The sequence below is a fragment of the Salvelinus fontinalis genome, chromosome 5, assembly GCF_029448725.1.
Source record: "Salvelinus fontinalis isolate EN_2023a chromosome 5, ASM2944872v1, whole genome shotgun sequence".
Taxonomy (NCBI): Eukaryota; Metazoa; Chordata; class Actinopteri; order Salmoniformes; family Salmonidae; genus Salvelinus; species Salvelinus fontinalis.
The window spans coordinates 64,072,113-64,088,817 of record NC_074669.1 but is presented as its reverse complement, the minus strand read 5'-3'; positions in this window follow the sequence as shown (position 1 = coordinate 64,088,817).

Genomic DNA, 16,705 nt, shown 5'->3' with positions numbered 1-16,705 from the left:
ATGTTGACTCTATAGGACCTGAAATGTCTCATGTTGACTCTATAGGACCTGATCTGTCTCATGTTGACTCTATAGGACCTGATCTGTCTCATGTTGGCTCTATAGGACCTGGTCTGTCTCATGTTGACTCTATAGCACCTGATCTGTCTCATGTTGACTCTATAGGACCTGGTCTGTCTCATGTTGACTCTATAGGACCTGGTCTGTCTCATGTTGGCTCTATAGGACCTGGTCTGTCTCATGTTGGCTCTATAGGACATGGTCTGTCTCATGTTGACTCTATAGGACCTGATCTGTCTCATGTTGACTCTATAGGACCTGATCTGTCTCATGTTGACTCTATAGGACCTGGTCTGTCTCATGTTGACTCTATAGGACTAATCTGTCTCATGTTGACTCTACTGGACCTGGTCTGTCTCATGTTGACTCTATAGGACCTGATCTGTCTCATGTTGACTCTATAGGACCTGATCTGTCTCATGTTGACTCTATAGGACCTGGTCTGTCTCATGTTGACTCTATAGGACCTGATCTGTCTCATGTTGACTCTATAGGACCTGGTCTGTCTCATGTTGACTCTATAGGACTAATCTGTCTCATGTTGACTCTACTGGACCTGGTCTGTCTCATGTTGACTCTATAGGACCTGATCTGTCTCATGTTGACTCTATAGGACCTGGTCTGTCTCATGTTGACTCTATAGGACCTGATCTGTCTCATGTTGACTCTAAATGACCTGATATGTCTCATGTTGAATCTAAAGGACCTGATATGTCTCATGTCGACTCTATAGGACCTAATCTGTCTCGTGTTGACTCTATAGGACCTGATCTGTCTCATGTTGACTCTATAGGACCTGATCTGTCTCATGTTGACTCTATAGGACCTGGTCTGTCTCATGTTGAATCTATAGGACCCGATCTGTCTCAGAGACATGATGACTCTATAGGACCTGATCTGTCTCAGAGACATGATGACTCTATAGGACCTGATCTGTCTCATGTTGACTCTATAGGACCTGATCTGTCTCATGTTGACTCTATAGGATCTGGTCTGTCTCATGTTGGCTCTATAGGACCTGGTCTGTCCCATGTTCACTCTATAGGACCTGGTCTGTCTCATGTTGACTCTATGGGACCTGATCTGTCTCATGTTGACTCTATAGGACCTGATCTGTCTCATGTTGACTCTATAGGACCTGAAATGTCTCATGTTGACTCTATAGGACCTGATCTGTCTCATGTTGACTCTATAGGACCTGATCTGTCTCATGTTGGCTCTATAGGACCTGGTCTGTCTCATGTTGACTCTATAGCACCTGATCTGTCTCATGTTGACTCTATAGGACCTGGTCTGTCTCATGTTGACTCTATAGGACCTGGTCTGTCTCATGTTGGCTCTATAGGACCTGGTCTGTCTCATGTTGGCTCTGTAGGACATGGTCTGTCTCATGTTGACTCTATAGGACCTGATCTGTCTCATGTTGACTCTATAGGACCTGGTCTGTCTCATGTTGACTCTATAGGACTAATCTGTCTCATGTTGACTCTACTGGACCTGGTCTGTCTCATGTTGACTCTATAGGACCTGATCTGTCTCATGTTGACTCTATAGGACCTGATCTGTCTCATGTTGACTCTATAGGACCTGGTCTGTCTCATGTTGACTCTATAGGACCTGATCTGTCTCATGTTGACTCTATAGGACCTGGTCTGTCTCATGTTGACTCTATAGGACTAATCTGTCTCATGTTGACTCTACTGGACCTGGTCTGTCTCATGTTGACTCTATAGGACCTGATCTGTCTCATGTTGACTCTATAGGACCTGATCTGTCTCATGTTGACTCTATAGGACCAAGTCTGTCTCATGTTGACTCTATAGGACCTGATCTGTCTCATGTTGACTATAAAGGACCTGATATGTCTCATGTTGACTCTAAAGGACCTGATATGTCTCATGTCGACTCTAGAGGACCTGATCTGTCTCATGTTGACTCTATAGGACCTGATCTGTCTCATGTTGACTCTATAGGACCTGATCTGTCTCATGTTGACTCTATAGGACCTGGTCTGTCTCATGTTGACTCTATAGGACCTGATCTGTCTCATGTTGACTCTATAGGACCTGGTCTGTCTCATGTTGACTCTATAGGACCTGATCTGTCTCATGTTGACTCTATAGGACCTGGTCTGTCTCATGTTGACTCTATAGGACTAATCTGTCTCATGTTGACTCTACTGGACCTGGTCTGTCTCATGTTGACTCTATAGGACCTGATCTGTCTCATGTTGACTCTATAGGACCTGGTCTGTCTCATGTTGACTCTATAGGACCTGATCTGTCTCATGTTGACTCTAAATGACCTGATATGTCTCATGTTGAATCTAAAGGACCTGATATGTCTCATGTCGACTCTATAGGACCTAATCTGTCTCGTGTTGACTCTATAGGACCTGATCTGTCTCATGTTGACTCTATAGGACCTGATCTGTCTCATGTTGACTCTATAGGACCTGGTCTGTCTCATGTTGAATCTATAGGACCCGATCTGTCTCAGAGACATGATGACTCTATAGGACCTGATCTGTCTCAGAGACATGATGACTCTATAGGACCTGATCTGTCTCATGTTGACTCTATAGGACCTGATCTGTCTCATGTTGACTCTATAGGACCTGGTCTGTCTCATGTTGGCTCTATAGGACCTGGTCTGTCCCATGTTGACTCTATAGGACCTGGTCTGTCTCATGTTGACTCTATGGGACCTGATCTGTCTCATGTTGACTCTATAGGACCTGATCTGTCTCATGTTGACTCTATAGGACCTGAAATGTCTCATGTTGACTCTATAGGACCTGATCTGTCTCATGTTGACTCTATAGGACCTGATCTGTCTCATGTTGGCTCTATAGGACCTGGTCTGTCTCATGTTGACTCTATAGCACCTGATCTGTCTCATGTTGACTCTATAGGACCTGGTCTGTCTCATGTTGACTCTATAGGACCTGGTCTGTCTCATGTTGGCTCTATAGGACCTGGTCTGTCTCATGTTGGCTCTAAAGGACCTGGTCTGTCTCATGTTGACTCTATAGGACCTGATCTGTCTCATGTTGACTCTATAGGACCTGGTCTGTCTCATGTTGACTCTATAGGACTAATCTGTCTCATGTTGACTCTACTGGACCTGGTCTGTCTCATGTTGACTCTATAGGACCTGGTCTGTCTCATGTTGACTCTATAGGACCTGATCTGTCTCATGTTGACTCTATAGGACCTGGTCTGTCTCATGTTGACTCTATAGGACTAATCTGTCTCATGTTGACTCTACTGGACCTGGTCTTTCTCATGTTGACTCTATAGGACCTGATCTGTCTCATGTTGACTCTATAGGACCTGATCTGTCTCATGTTGACTCTATAGGACCAAGTCTGTCTCATGTTGACTCTATAGGACCTGATCTGTCTCATGTTGACTATAAAGGACCTGATATGTCTCATGTTGACTCTAAAGGACCTGATATGTCTCATGTCGACTCTATAGGACCTGATCTGTCTCATGTTGACTCTATAGGACCTGATCTGTCTCATGTTGACTCTATAGGACCTGATCTGTCTCATGTTGACTCTATAGGACCTGGTCTGTCACATGTTGACTCTATAGGTCCTGATCTGTCTCATGTTGACTCTATAGGACCTGATCTGTCTCATGTTGGCTCTATATGACCTGGTCTGTCTCATGTTGACTCTATAGGATCTGATCTGTCTCATGTTGACTCTATAGGACCTGGTCTGTCTCATGTTGACTCTATAGGACCTGATCTGTATCATGTTGACTCTATAGGACTTGATCTGTCTCATGTTGAATCTATAGGACCTGATCTGTCTCATGTTGACCCTATAGGACCTGGTGTGTCTCATGTTGACTCTATAGGACCTGGTCTGTCTCATGTTGGCTCTATAGGACCTGGTCTGTCTCATGTTGGCTCTATAGGACATGGTCTGTCTCATGTTGACTCTATAGGACCTGATCTGTCTCATGTTGACTCTATAAGACCTGGTCTGTCTCATGTTGACTCTACTGGACCTGGTCTGTCTCATGTTGACTCTACTGGACCTGGTCTGTCTCATGTTGACTCTATAGGACCTGATCTGTCTCATGTTGACTCTATAGGACCTGATCTGTCTCATGTTGACTCTATAGGACCTGGTCTGTCTCATGTTGACTCTATAGGACCTGATCTGTCTCATGTTGACTCTATAGGACCTGATATGTCTCATGTTGAATCTAAAGGACCTGATATGTCTCATGTCGACTCTATAGGACCTAATCTGTCTCGTGTTGACTCTATAGGACCTGATCTGTCTCATGTTGACTCTATAGGACCTGGTCTGTCTCATGTTGAATCTATAGGACCCGATCTGTCTCAGAGACATGATGACTCTATAGGACCTGATCTGTCTCATGTTGACTCTATAGGACCTGATCTGTCTCATGTTGACTCTATAGGACCTGGTCTGTCTCATGTTGGCTCTATAGGACCTGGTCTGTCCCATGTTGACTCTATAGGACCTGGTCTGTCTCATGTTGACTCTATGGGACCTGATCTGTCTCATGTTGACTCTATAGGACCTGATCTGTCTCATGTTGACTCTATAGGACCTGAAATGTCTCATGTTGACTCTATAGGACCTGAAATGTCTCATGTTGACTCTATAGGACCTGATCTGTCTCATGTTGACTCTATAGGACCTGATCTGTCTCATGTTGACTCTATAGGACCTGGTCTGTCTCATGTTGACTCTATAGGACCTGATCTGTCTCATGTTGACTCTATAGGACCTGGTCTGTCTCATGTTGACTCTATAGGACTAATCTGTCTCATGTTGACTCTACTGGACCTGGTCTGTCTCATGTTGACTCTATAGGACCTGATCTGTCTCATGTTGACTCTATAGGACCTGATCTGTCTCATGTTGACTCTATAGGACCAAGTCTGTCTCACGTTGACTCTATAGGACCTGATCTGTCTCATGTTGACTATAAAGGACCTGATATGTCTCATGTTGACTCTACTGGACCTGGTCTGTCTCATGTTGACTCTATAGGACCTGATCTGTCTCATGTTGACTCTATAGGACCTGATCTGTCTCATGTTGACTCTATAGGACCTGGTCTGTCTCATGTTGACTCTATAGGACCTGATCTGTCTCATGTTGACTCTATAGGACCTGGTCTGTCTCATGTTGACTCTATAGGACTAATCTGTCTCATGTTGACTCTACTGGACCTGGTCTGTCTCATGTTGACTCTATAGGACCTGATCTGTCTCATGTTGACTCTATAGGACCTGATCTGTCTCATGTTGACTCTATAGGACCAAGTCTGTCTCATGTTGACTCTATAGGACCTGATCTGTCTCATGTTGACTATAAAGGACCTGATATGTCTCATGTTGACTCTAAAGGACCTGATATGTCTCATGTCGACTCTATAGGACCTGATCTGTCTCATGTTGACTCTGTAGGACCTGATCTGTCTCATGTTGACTCTATAGGACCTGATCTGTCTCATGTTGACTCTATAGGACCTGGTCTGTCTCATGTTGACTCTATAGGTCCTGATCTGTCTCATGTTGACTCTATAGGACCTGATCTGTCTCATGTTGGCTCTATAGGACCTGGTCTGTCTCATGTTGACTCTATAGGACCTGGTCTGTCTCATGTTGACTCTATAGGACCTGATCTGTCTCATGTTGACTCTATTGGACCTGGTCTGTCTCATGTAGACTCTATAGGACTAATCTGTCTCATGTTGACTCTACTGGACCTGGTCTGTCTCATGTTGACTCTATAGGACCTGATCTGTCTCATGTTGACTCTATAGGACCTGATCTGTCTCATGTTGACTCTATAGGACCTGATCTGTCTCATGTTGACTCTATAGGACCTGGTCTGTCTCATGTTGGCTCTATAGGACCTGGTCTGTCTCCTGTTGACTCTATAGGACCTGATCTGTCTCATGTTGACTCTATAGGACCTGGTCTGTCTCATGTTGGCTCTATAGGACCTGGTATGTCTCATGTTGGCTCTATAGGACCTGATCTGTCTCATGTTGACTCTATAGGACCTGGTCTGTCTCATGTTGACTCTATAGGACCTGATCTGTCTCATGTTGACTCTATTGGACCTGGTCTGTCTCATGTTGACTCTATAGGACTAATCTGTCTCATGTTGACTCTACTGGACCTGGTCTGTCTCATGTTGACTCTATAGGACCTGATCTGTCTCATGTTGACTCTATAGGACCTGATCTGTCTCATGTTGACTCTACAGGACCTGATCTGTCTCATGTTGATCCTATAGGACCTGGTCTGTCTCATGTTGAATCTATAGGACCTGATCTGTCTCATGTTGACTCTATAGGTCCTGATCTGTCTCATGTTGACTCTATAGGACCTGATCTGTCTCATGTTGATCCTATGGGACCTGGTCTGTCTCATGTTGAATCTATAGGACCTGATCTGTCTCATGTTGACTCTATAGGACCTGGTCTGTCTCATGTTGGCTCTATAGGACCTGGTCTGTCTCATGTTGACTCTATAGGACCTGATCTGTCTCATGTTGGCTCTATAGGACCTGTTCTGTCTCATGTTGACTCTATAGGACCTGATCTGTCTCATGTTGACTCTATAGGACCTGGTCTGTCTCATGTTGGCTCTATAGGACCTGGTCTGTCTCATGTTGGCTCTATAGGACCTGATCTGTCTCATGTTGACTCTATAGGACCTGGTCTGTCCCATGTTGACTCTATAGGACCTGATCTGTCTCATGTTGACTCTATAGGACCTGATCTGTCTCATGTTGACTCTATAGGACCTGATCTGTCTCATGTTGACTCTATAGGACCTGATCTGTCTCATGTTGGCTCTATAGGACCTGGTCTGTCTCATGTTGACTCTTTTGGACCTGATCTGTCTCATGTTGACTCTATAGGACCTGATCTGTCTCATGTTGACTCTATAGGACCCGGTCTGTCCCATGTTGACTCTATAGGACCTGGTCTGTCTCATGTTGACTCTATAGGACCTGATCTGTCTCATGTTGACTCTATAGGACCTGATCTGTCTCATGTTGACTCTATAGGACCTGATCTGTCTCATGTTGGCTTAATAGGACCTGATCTGTCTCATGTTGGCTCTATAGGACCTGGTCTGTCTCATATTGGCTCTATAGGACCTGGTCTGTCTCATGTTGACTCTATAGGTCCTGATCTGTCTCATGTTGACTCTATAGGACCTGATCTGTCTCATGTTGATCCTATGGGACCTGGTCTGTCTCATGTTGAATCTATAGGACCTGATCTGTCTCATGTTGACTCTATAGGACCTGGTCTGTCTCATGTTGGCTCTATAGGACCTGGTCTGTCTCATGTTGACTCTATAGGACCTGATCTGTCTCATGTTGACTCTATAGGACCTGGTCTGTCTCATGTTGACTCTATAGAACCTGATCTGTATCATGTTGACTCTATAGGACCTGATCTGTCTCATGTTGACCCTATAGGACCTGGTGTATCTCATGTTGACTCTACAGGAACTGATCTGTCTCATGTTGACTCTATAGGACCTGGTCTGTCTCATGTTGGCTCTATATGACCTGGTCTGTCTCATGTTGACTCTATAGGACCTGGTCTGTCTCATGTTGGCTCTATAGGACCTGGTCTGTCTCATGTTGGCTCTATAGGACCTGGTCTGTCTCATGTTGACTCTACAGGAACTGATCTGTCTCATGTTGACTCTATAGGACCTGGTCTGTCTCATGTTGGCTCTATATGACCTGGTCTGTCTCCTGTTGACTCTATAGGACCTGATCTGTCTCATGTTGACTCTATAGGACCTGGTCTGTCTCATGTTGGCTCTATAGGACCTGGTATGTCTCATGTTGGCTCTATAGGACCTGATCTGTCTCATGTTGACTCTATAGGACCTGGTCTGTCTCATGTTGACTCTATAGGACCTGATCTGTCTCATATTGGCTCTATAGGACCTGGTCTGTCTCATGTTGACTCTATAGGTCCTGATCTGTCTCATGTTGACTCTATAGGACCTGATCTGTCTCATGTTGATCCTATGGGACCTGGTCTGTCTCATGTTGAATCTATAGGACCTGATCTGTCTCATGTTGACTCTATAGGACCTGGTCTGTCTCATGTTGGCTCTATAGGACCTGGTCTGTCTCATGTTGACTCTATAGGACCTGATCTGTCTCATGTTGACTCTATAGGACCTGGTCTGTCTCATGTTGACTCTATAGAACCTGATCTGTATCATGTTGACTCTATAGGACCTGATCTGTCTCATGTTGACCCTATAGGACCTGGTGTATCTCATGTTGACTCTACAGGAACTGATCTGTCTCATGTTGACTCTATAGGACCTGGTCTGTCTCATGTTGGCTCTATAGGACCTGATCTGTCTCATATTGACTCTATTGGACCTGGTCTGTCTCATGTTGACTCTATAGGACTAATCTGTCTCGTGTTGACTCTACTGGACCTGGTCTGTCTCATGTTGACTCGATAGGACCTGATCTGTCTCATGTTGGCTCTATAGGACCTGGTCTGTCTCATGTTGACTCTATAGGACCTGATCTGTCTCATGTTGACTCTATAGGACCTGGTCTGTCCCATGTTGACTCTATAGGACCTGGTCTGTCTCATGTTGACTCTATAGGACCTGATCTGTCTCATGTTGGCTCTATAGGACCTGATCTGTCTCATGTTGACTCTATAGGACCTGGTCTGTCTCATATTGGCTCTATAGGACCTGGTCTGTCTCATGTTGACTCTATAGGACCTGGTCTGTCTCATGTTGGCTCTATAGGACCTGGTCTGTCTCATGTTGACTCTATAGGACCTGATCTGTCTCATGTTGACTCTATAGGACCTGGTCTGTCTCATGTTGACTCTATAGAACCTGATCTGTATCATGTTGACTCTATAGGACCTGATCTGTCTCATGTTGACCCTATAGGACCTGGTGTATCTCATGTTGACTCTATAGGACCTGGTCTGTCTCATGTTGGCTCTATAGGACCTGGTCTGTCTCATGTTGGCTCTATAGGACCTGGTCTGTCTCATGTTGATTCTACAGGAACTGATCTGTCTCATGTTGACTCTATAGGACCTGGTCTGTCTCATGTTGGCTCTATATGACCTGGTCTGTCTCCTGTTGACTCTATAGGACCTGATCTGTCTCATGTTGACTCTATAGGACCTGGTCTGTCTCATGTTGGCTCTATAGGACCTGGCATGTCTCATGTTGGCTCTATAGGACCTGATCTGTCTCATGTTGACTCTATAGGACCTGGTCTGTCTCATGTTGACTCTATAGGACCTGATCTGTCTCATGTTGACTCTATTGGACCTGGTCTGTCTCATGTTGACTCTATAGGACTAATCTGTCTCATGTTGACTCTACTGGACCTGGTCTGTCTCATGTTGACTCTATAGGACCTGATCTGTCTCATGTTGACTCTATAGGACCTGATCTGTCTCATGTTGACTCTATAGGGCCTGATCTGTCTCATGTTGATCCTATAGGACCTGGTCTGTCTCATGTTGAATCTATAGGACCTGATCTGTCTCATGTTGACTCTATAGGTCCTGATCTGTCTCATGTTGACTCTATAGGACCTGATCTGTCTCATGTTGATCCTATGGGACCTGGTCTGTCTCATGTTGAATCTATAGGACCTGATCTGTCTCATGTTGACTCTATAGGACCTGGTCTGTCTCATGTTGGCTCTATAGGACCTGGTCTGTCTCATGTTGACTCTATAGGACCTGGTCTGTCTCATGTTGGCTCTATAGGACCTGTTCTGTCTCATGTTGACTCTATAGGACCTGATCTGTCTCATGTTGACTCTATAGGACCTGGTCTGTCTCATGTTGGCTCTATAGGACCTGGTCTGTCTCATGTTGGCTCTATAGGACCTGATCTGTCTCATGTTGACTCTATAGGACCTGGTCTGTCCCATGTTGACTCTATAGGACCTGGTCTGTCTCATGTTGACTCTATAGGACCTGATCTGTCTCATGTTGACTCTATAGGACCTGATCTGTCTCATGTTGGCTCTATAGGACCTGATCTGTCTCATGTTGACTCTATAGGACCTGGTCTGTCCCATGTTGACTCTATAGGACCTGATCTGTCTCATGTTGACTCTATAGGACCTGATCTGTCTCATGTTGACTCTATAGGACCTGATCTGTCTCATGTTGACTCTATAGGACCTGATCTGTCTCATGTTTGCTCTATAGAACCTGATCTGTCTCATGTTGACTCTATAGGACCTCATCTGTCTCATGTTGGCTCTATAGGACCTGGTCTGTCTCATGTTGACTCTTTTGGACCTGATCTGTCTCATGTTGACTCTAAAGGACCTGATCAGTCTCATGTTGACTCTATAGGACCCGGTCAGTCCCATGTTGACTCTATAGGACCTGGTCTGTCTCATGTTGACTCTATAGGACCTGGTGTGTCTCATGTTGACTCTATAGGACCTGATCTGTCTCATGTTGACTCTATAGGACCTGATCTGTCTCATGTTGGCTCTATAGGACCTGATCTGTCTCATGTTGGCTCTATAGGACCTGGTCTGTCTCATATTGGCTCTATAGGACCTGGTCTGTCTCATGTTGACTCTATAGGTCCTGATCTGTCTCATGTTGACTCTATAGGTCCTGATCTGTCTCATGTTGACTCTATAGGACCTGATCTGTCTCATGTTGATCCTATGGGACCTGGTCTGTCTCATGTTGAATCTATAGGACCTGATCTGTCTCATGTTGACTCTATAGGACCTGGTCTGTCTCATGTTGGCTCTATAGGACCTGGTCTGTCTCATGTTGACTCTATAGGACCTGATCTGTCTCATGTTGACTCTATAGGACCTGGTCTGTCTCATGTTGACTCTATAGAACCTGATCTGTATCATGTTGACTCTATAGGACCTGATCTGTCTCATGTTGACCCTATAGGACCTGGTGTATCTCATGTTGACTCTACAGGAACTGATCTGTCTCATGTTGACTCTATAGGACCTGGTCTGTCTCATGTTGGCTCTATATGACGTGGTCTGTCTCATGTTGACTCTATAGGACCTGGTCTGTCTCATGTTGGCTCTATAGGACCTGGTCTGTCTCATGTTGGCTCTATAGGACCTGGTCTGTCTCATGTTGACTCTACAGGAACTGATCTGTCTCATGTTGACTCTATAGGACCTGGTCTGTCTCATGTTGGCTCTATATGACCTGGTCTGTCTCCTGTTGACTCTATAGGACCTGATCTGTCTCATGTTGACTCTATAGGACCTGGTCTGTCTCATGTTGGCTCTATAGGACCTGGTATGTCTCATGTTGGCTCTATAGGACCTGATCTGTCTCATGTTGACTCTATAGGACCTGGTCTGTCTCATGTTGACTCTATAGGACCTGATCTGTCTCATATTGACTCTATTGGACCTGGTCTGTCTCATGTTGACTCTATAGGACTAATCTGTCTCATGTTGACTCTACTGGACCTGGTCTGTCTCATGTTGACTCGATAGGACCTGATCTGTCTCATGTTGGCTCTATAGGACCCGGTCTGTCTCATGTTGACTCTATAGGACCTGATCTGTCTCATGTTGACTCTATAGGACCTGGTCTGTCCCATGTTGACTCTATAGGACCTGGTCTGTCTCATGTTGACTCTATAGGACCTGATCTGTCTCATGTTGGCTCTATAGGACCTGATCTGTCGCATGTTGGCTCTATAGGACCTGGTCTGTCTCATATTGGCTCTATAGGACCTGGTCTGTCTCATGTTGACTCTATAGGACCTGGTCTGTCTCATGTTGGCTCTATAGGACCTGGTCTGTCTCATGTTGACTCTATAGGACCTGATCTGTCTCATGTTGACTCTATAGGACCTGGTCTGTCTCATGTTGACTCTATAGAACCTGATCTGTATCATGTTGACTCTATAGGACCTGATCTGTCTCATGTTGACCCTATAGGACCTGGTGTATCTCATGTTGACTCTATAGGACCTGGTCTGTCTCATGTTGGCTCTATAGGACCTGGTCTGTCTCATGTTGGCTCTATAGGACCTGGTCTGTCTCATGTTGACTCTACAGGAACTGATCTGTCTCATGTTGACTCTATAGGACCTGGTCTGTCTCATGTTGGCTCTATATGACCTGGTCTGTCTCCTGTTGACTCTATAGGACCTGATCTGTCTCATGTTGACTCTATAGGACCTGGTCTGTCTAATGTTGGCTCTATAGGACCTGGTATGTCTCATGTTGGCTCTATAGGACCTGATCTGTCTCATGTTGACTCTATAGGACCTGGTCTGTCTCATGTTGACTCTATAGGACCTGATCTGTCTCATGTTGACTCTATTGGACCTGGTCTGTCTCATGTTGACTCTATAGGACTAATCTGTCTCATGTTGACTCTACTGGACCTGGTCTGTCTCATGTTGACTCTATAGGACCTGATCTGTCTCATGTTGACTCTATAGGACCTGATCTGTCTCATGTTGACTCTATAGGACCTGATCTGTCTCATGTTGATCCTATAGGACCTGGTCTGTCTCATGTTGAATCTATAGGACCTGATCTGTCTCATGTTGACTCTATAGGTCCTGATCTGTCTCATGTTGACTCTATAGGACCTGATCTGTCTCATGTTGATCCTATGGGACCTGGTCTGTCTCATGTTGAATCTATAGGACCTGATCTGTCTCATGTTGACTCTATAGGACCTGGTCTGTCTCATGTTGGCTCTATAGGACCTGGTCTGTCTCATGTTGACTCTATAGGACCTGGTCTGTCTCATGTTGGCTCTATAGGACCTGTTCTGTCTCATGTTGACTCTATAGGACCTGATCTGTCTCATGTTGACTCTATAGGACCTGGTCTGTCTCATGTTGGCTCTATAGGACCTGGTCTGTCTCATGTTGGCTCTATAGGACCTGATCTGTCTCATGTTGACTCTATAGGACCTGGTCTGTCCCATGTTGACTCTATAGGACCTGGTCTGTCTCATGTTGACTCTATAGGACCTGATCTGTCTCATGTTGACTCTATAGGACCTGATCTGTCTCATGTTGACTCTATAGGACCTGATCTGTCTCATGTTTGCTCTATAGAACCTGATCTGTCTCATGTTGACTCTTTTGGACCTGATCTGTCTCATGTTGACTCTATAGGACCTGATCGGTCTCATGTTGACTCTATAGGACCTGGTCTCTCCCATGTTGACTCTATAGGACCTGGTCTGTCTCATGTTGACTCTATAGGACCTGATCTGTCTCATGTTGACTCTATAGGACCTGATCTGTCTCATGTTGACTCTATAGGACCTGGTCTGTCTCATGTTGACTCTATAGGACCTGATCTGTCTCATGTAGACTCTATTGGACCTGGTCTGTCTCATGTAGACTCTATAGGACTAATCTGTCTCATGTTGACTCTACTGGACCTGGTCTGTCTCATGTTGACTCTATAGGACCTGATCTGTCTCATGTTGACTCTATAGGACCTGATCTGTCTCATGTTGACTCTATAGGACCTGGTCTGTCTCATGTTGGCTCTATAGGACCTGGTCTGTCTCCTGTTGACTCTATAGGACCTGATCTGTCTCATGTTGACTCTATAGGACCTGGTCTGTCTCATGTTGGCTCTATAGTACCTGGTATGTCTCATGTTGGCTCTATAGGACCTGATCTGTCTCATGTTGACTCTATAGGACCTGATCTGTCTCATGTTGACTCTTTTGGACCTTGTCTGTCTCATGTTGACTCTATAGGACTAATCTGTCTCATGTTGACTCTACTGGACCTGGTCTGTCTCATGTTGACTCTATAGGACCTGATCTGTCTCATGTTGACTCTATAGGACCTGATCTGTCTCATCTTGACTCTATAGGACCTGATCTGTCTCATGTTGATCCTATAGGACCTGGTCTGTCTCATGTTGAATCTATAGGACCTGATCTGTCTCATGTTGACTCTATAGGTCCTGATCTGTCTCATGTTGACTCTATAGGACCTGATCTGTCTCATGTTGATCCTATGGGACCTGGTCTGTCTCATGTTGAATCTATAGGACCTGATCTGTCTCATGTTGACTCTATAGGACCTGGTCTGTCTCATGTTGGCTCTATAGGACCTGGTCTGTCTCATGTTGACTCTATAGGACCTGGTCTGTCTCATGTTGGCTCTATAGGACCTGGTATGTCTCATGTTGGCTCTATAGGACCTGATCTGTCTCATGTTGACTCTATAGGACCTGGTCTGTCTCATGTTGACTCTATAGGACCTGATCTGTCTCATGTTGACTCTTTTGGACCTTGTCTGTCTCATGTTGACTCTATAGGACTAATCTGTCTCATGTTGACTCTACTGGACCTGGTCTGTCTCATGTTGACTCTATAGGACCTGATCTGTCTCATGTTGACTCTATAGGACCTGATCTGTCTCATGTTGACTCTATAGGACCTGATCTGTCTCATGTTGATCCTATAGGACCTGGTCTGTCTCATGTTGAATCTATAGGACCTGATCTGTCTCATGTTGACTCTATAGGACCTGGTCTGTCTCATGTTGGCTCTATAGGACCTGGTCTGTCTCATGTTGACTCTATAGGACCTGGTCTGTCTCATGTTGGCTCTATAGGACCTGTTCTGTCTCATGTTGACTCTATAGGACCTGATCTGTCTCATGTTGACTCTATAGGACCTGGTCTGTCTCATGTTGGCTCTATAGGACCTGGTCTGTCTCATGTTGGCTCTATAGGACCTGGTCTGTCCCATGTTGACTCTATAGGACCTGATCTGTCTCATGTTGACTCTATAGGACCTGATCTGTCTCATGTTGACTCTATAGGACCTGATCTGTCTCATGTTGACTCTATAGGACCTGATCTGTCTCATGTTTGCTCTATAGAACCTGCTCTGTCTCATGTTGACTCTATAGGACCTCATCTGTCTCATGTTGGCTCTATAGGACCTGGTCTGTCTCATGTTGACTCTTTTGGACTTGATCTGTCTCATGTTGACTCTATAGGACCTGATCTGTCTCATGTTGACTCTATAGGACCTGGTCTGTCCCATGTTGACTCTATAGGACCTGGTCTGTCTCATGTTGACTCTATAGGACCTGATCTGTCTCATGTTGACTCTATAGGACCTGATCTGTCTCATGTTGACTCTATAGGACCTGGTCTGTCCCATGTTGACTCTATAGGACCTGATCTGTCTCATGTTGGCTCTATAGGACCTGATCTGTCTCATGTTGGCTCTATAGGACCTGGTCTGTCTCATATTGGCTCTATAGGACCTGGTCTGTCTCATGTTGACTCTATAGGTCCTGATCTGTCTCATGTTGACTCTATAGGACCTGATCTGTCTCATGTTGATCCTATGGGACCTGGTCTGTCTCATGTTGAATCTATAGGACCTGATCTGTCTCATGTTGACTCTATAGGACCTGGTCTGTCTCATGTTGGCTCTATAGGACCTGGTCTGTCTCATGTTGACTCTATAGGACCTGATCTGTCTCATGTTGACTCTATAGGACCTGGTCTGTCTCATGTTGACTCTATAGAACCTGATCTGTATCATGTTGACTCTATAGGACCTGATCTGTCTCAGGTTGACCCTATAGGACCTGGTGTATCTCATGTTGACTCTATAGGACCTGGTCTGTCTCATGTTGGCTCTATAGGACCTGGTCTGTCTCATGTTGGCTCTATAGGACCTGGTCTGTCTCATGTTGACTCTACAGGAACTGATCTGTCTCATGTTGACTCTATAGGAACTGGTCTGTCTCATGTTGACTCTATAGGACTAATCTGTCTCATGTTGACTGTACTGGACCTGGTCTGTCTCATGTTGACTCTATAGGACCTGATCTGTCTCATGTTGACTCTATAGGACCTGATCTGTCTCATGTTGACTCTATATGACCTGATCTGTCTCATGTTGATCCTATAGGACCTGGTCTATCTCATGTTGAATATATAGGACCTGATCTGTCTCATGTTGACTCTATTGGACCTGATCTGTCTCATGTTGATCCTATGGGACCTGGTCTGTCTCATGTTGAATCTATAGGACCTGATCTGTCTCATGTTGACTCTATAGGACCTGGTCTGTCTCATGTTGGCTCTATAGGACAGTGGTCTGTCTCATGTTGACTCTATAGGACCTGGTCTGTCTCATGTTGGCTCTATAGGACCTGTTCTGTCTCATGTTGACTCTATAGGACCTGATCTGTCTCATGTTGACTATATAGGACCTGGTCTGTCTCATGTTGGCTCTATAGGACCTGGTCTGTCTCATGTTGGCTCTATAGGACCTGATCTGTCTCATGTTGACTCTATAGGACCTGGTCTGTCCCATGTTGACTCTATAGGACCTGGTCTGTCTCATGTTGACTCTATAGGACCTGGTCTGTCTCATGTTGACTCTATAGGACCTGATCTGTCTCATGTTGACTCTATAGGACCTGATCTGTCTCATGTTGGCTCTATAGGACCTGATCTGTCTCATGTTGGCTCTATAGGACCTGGTCTGTCTCATGTTGACTCTAATGGACCTGATCTGTCTCATGTTGACTCTATAGGACCTGATCTGTCTCATGTTGACTCTAT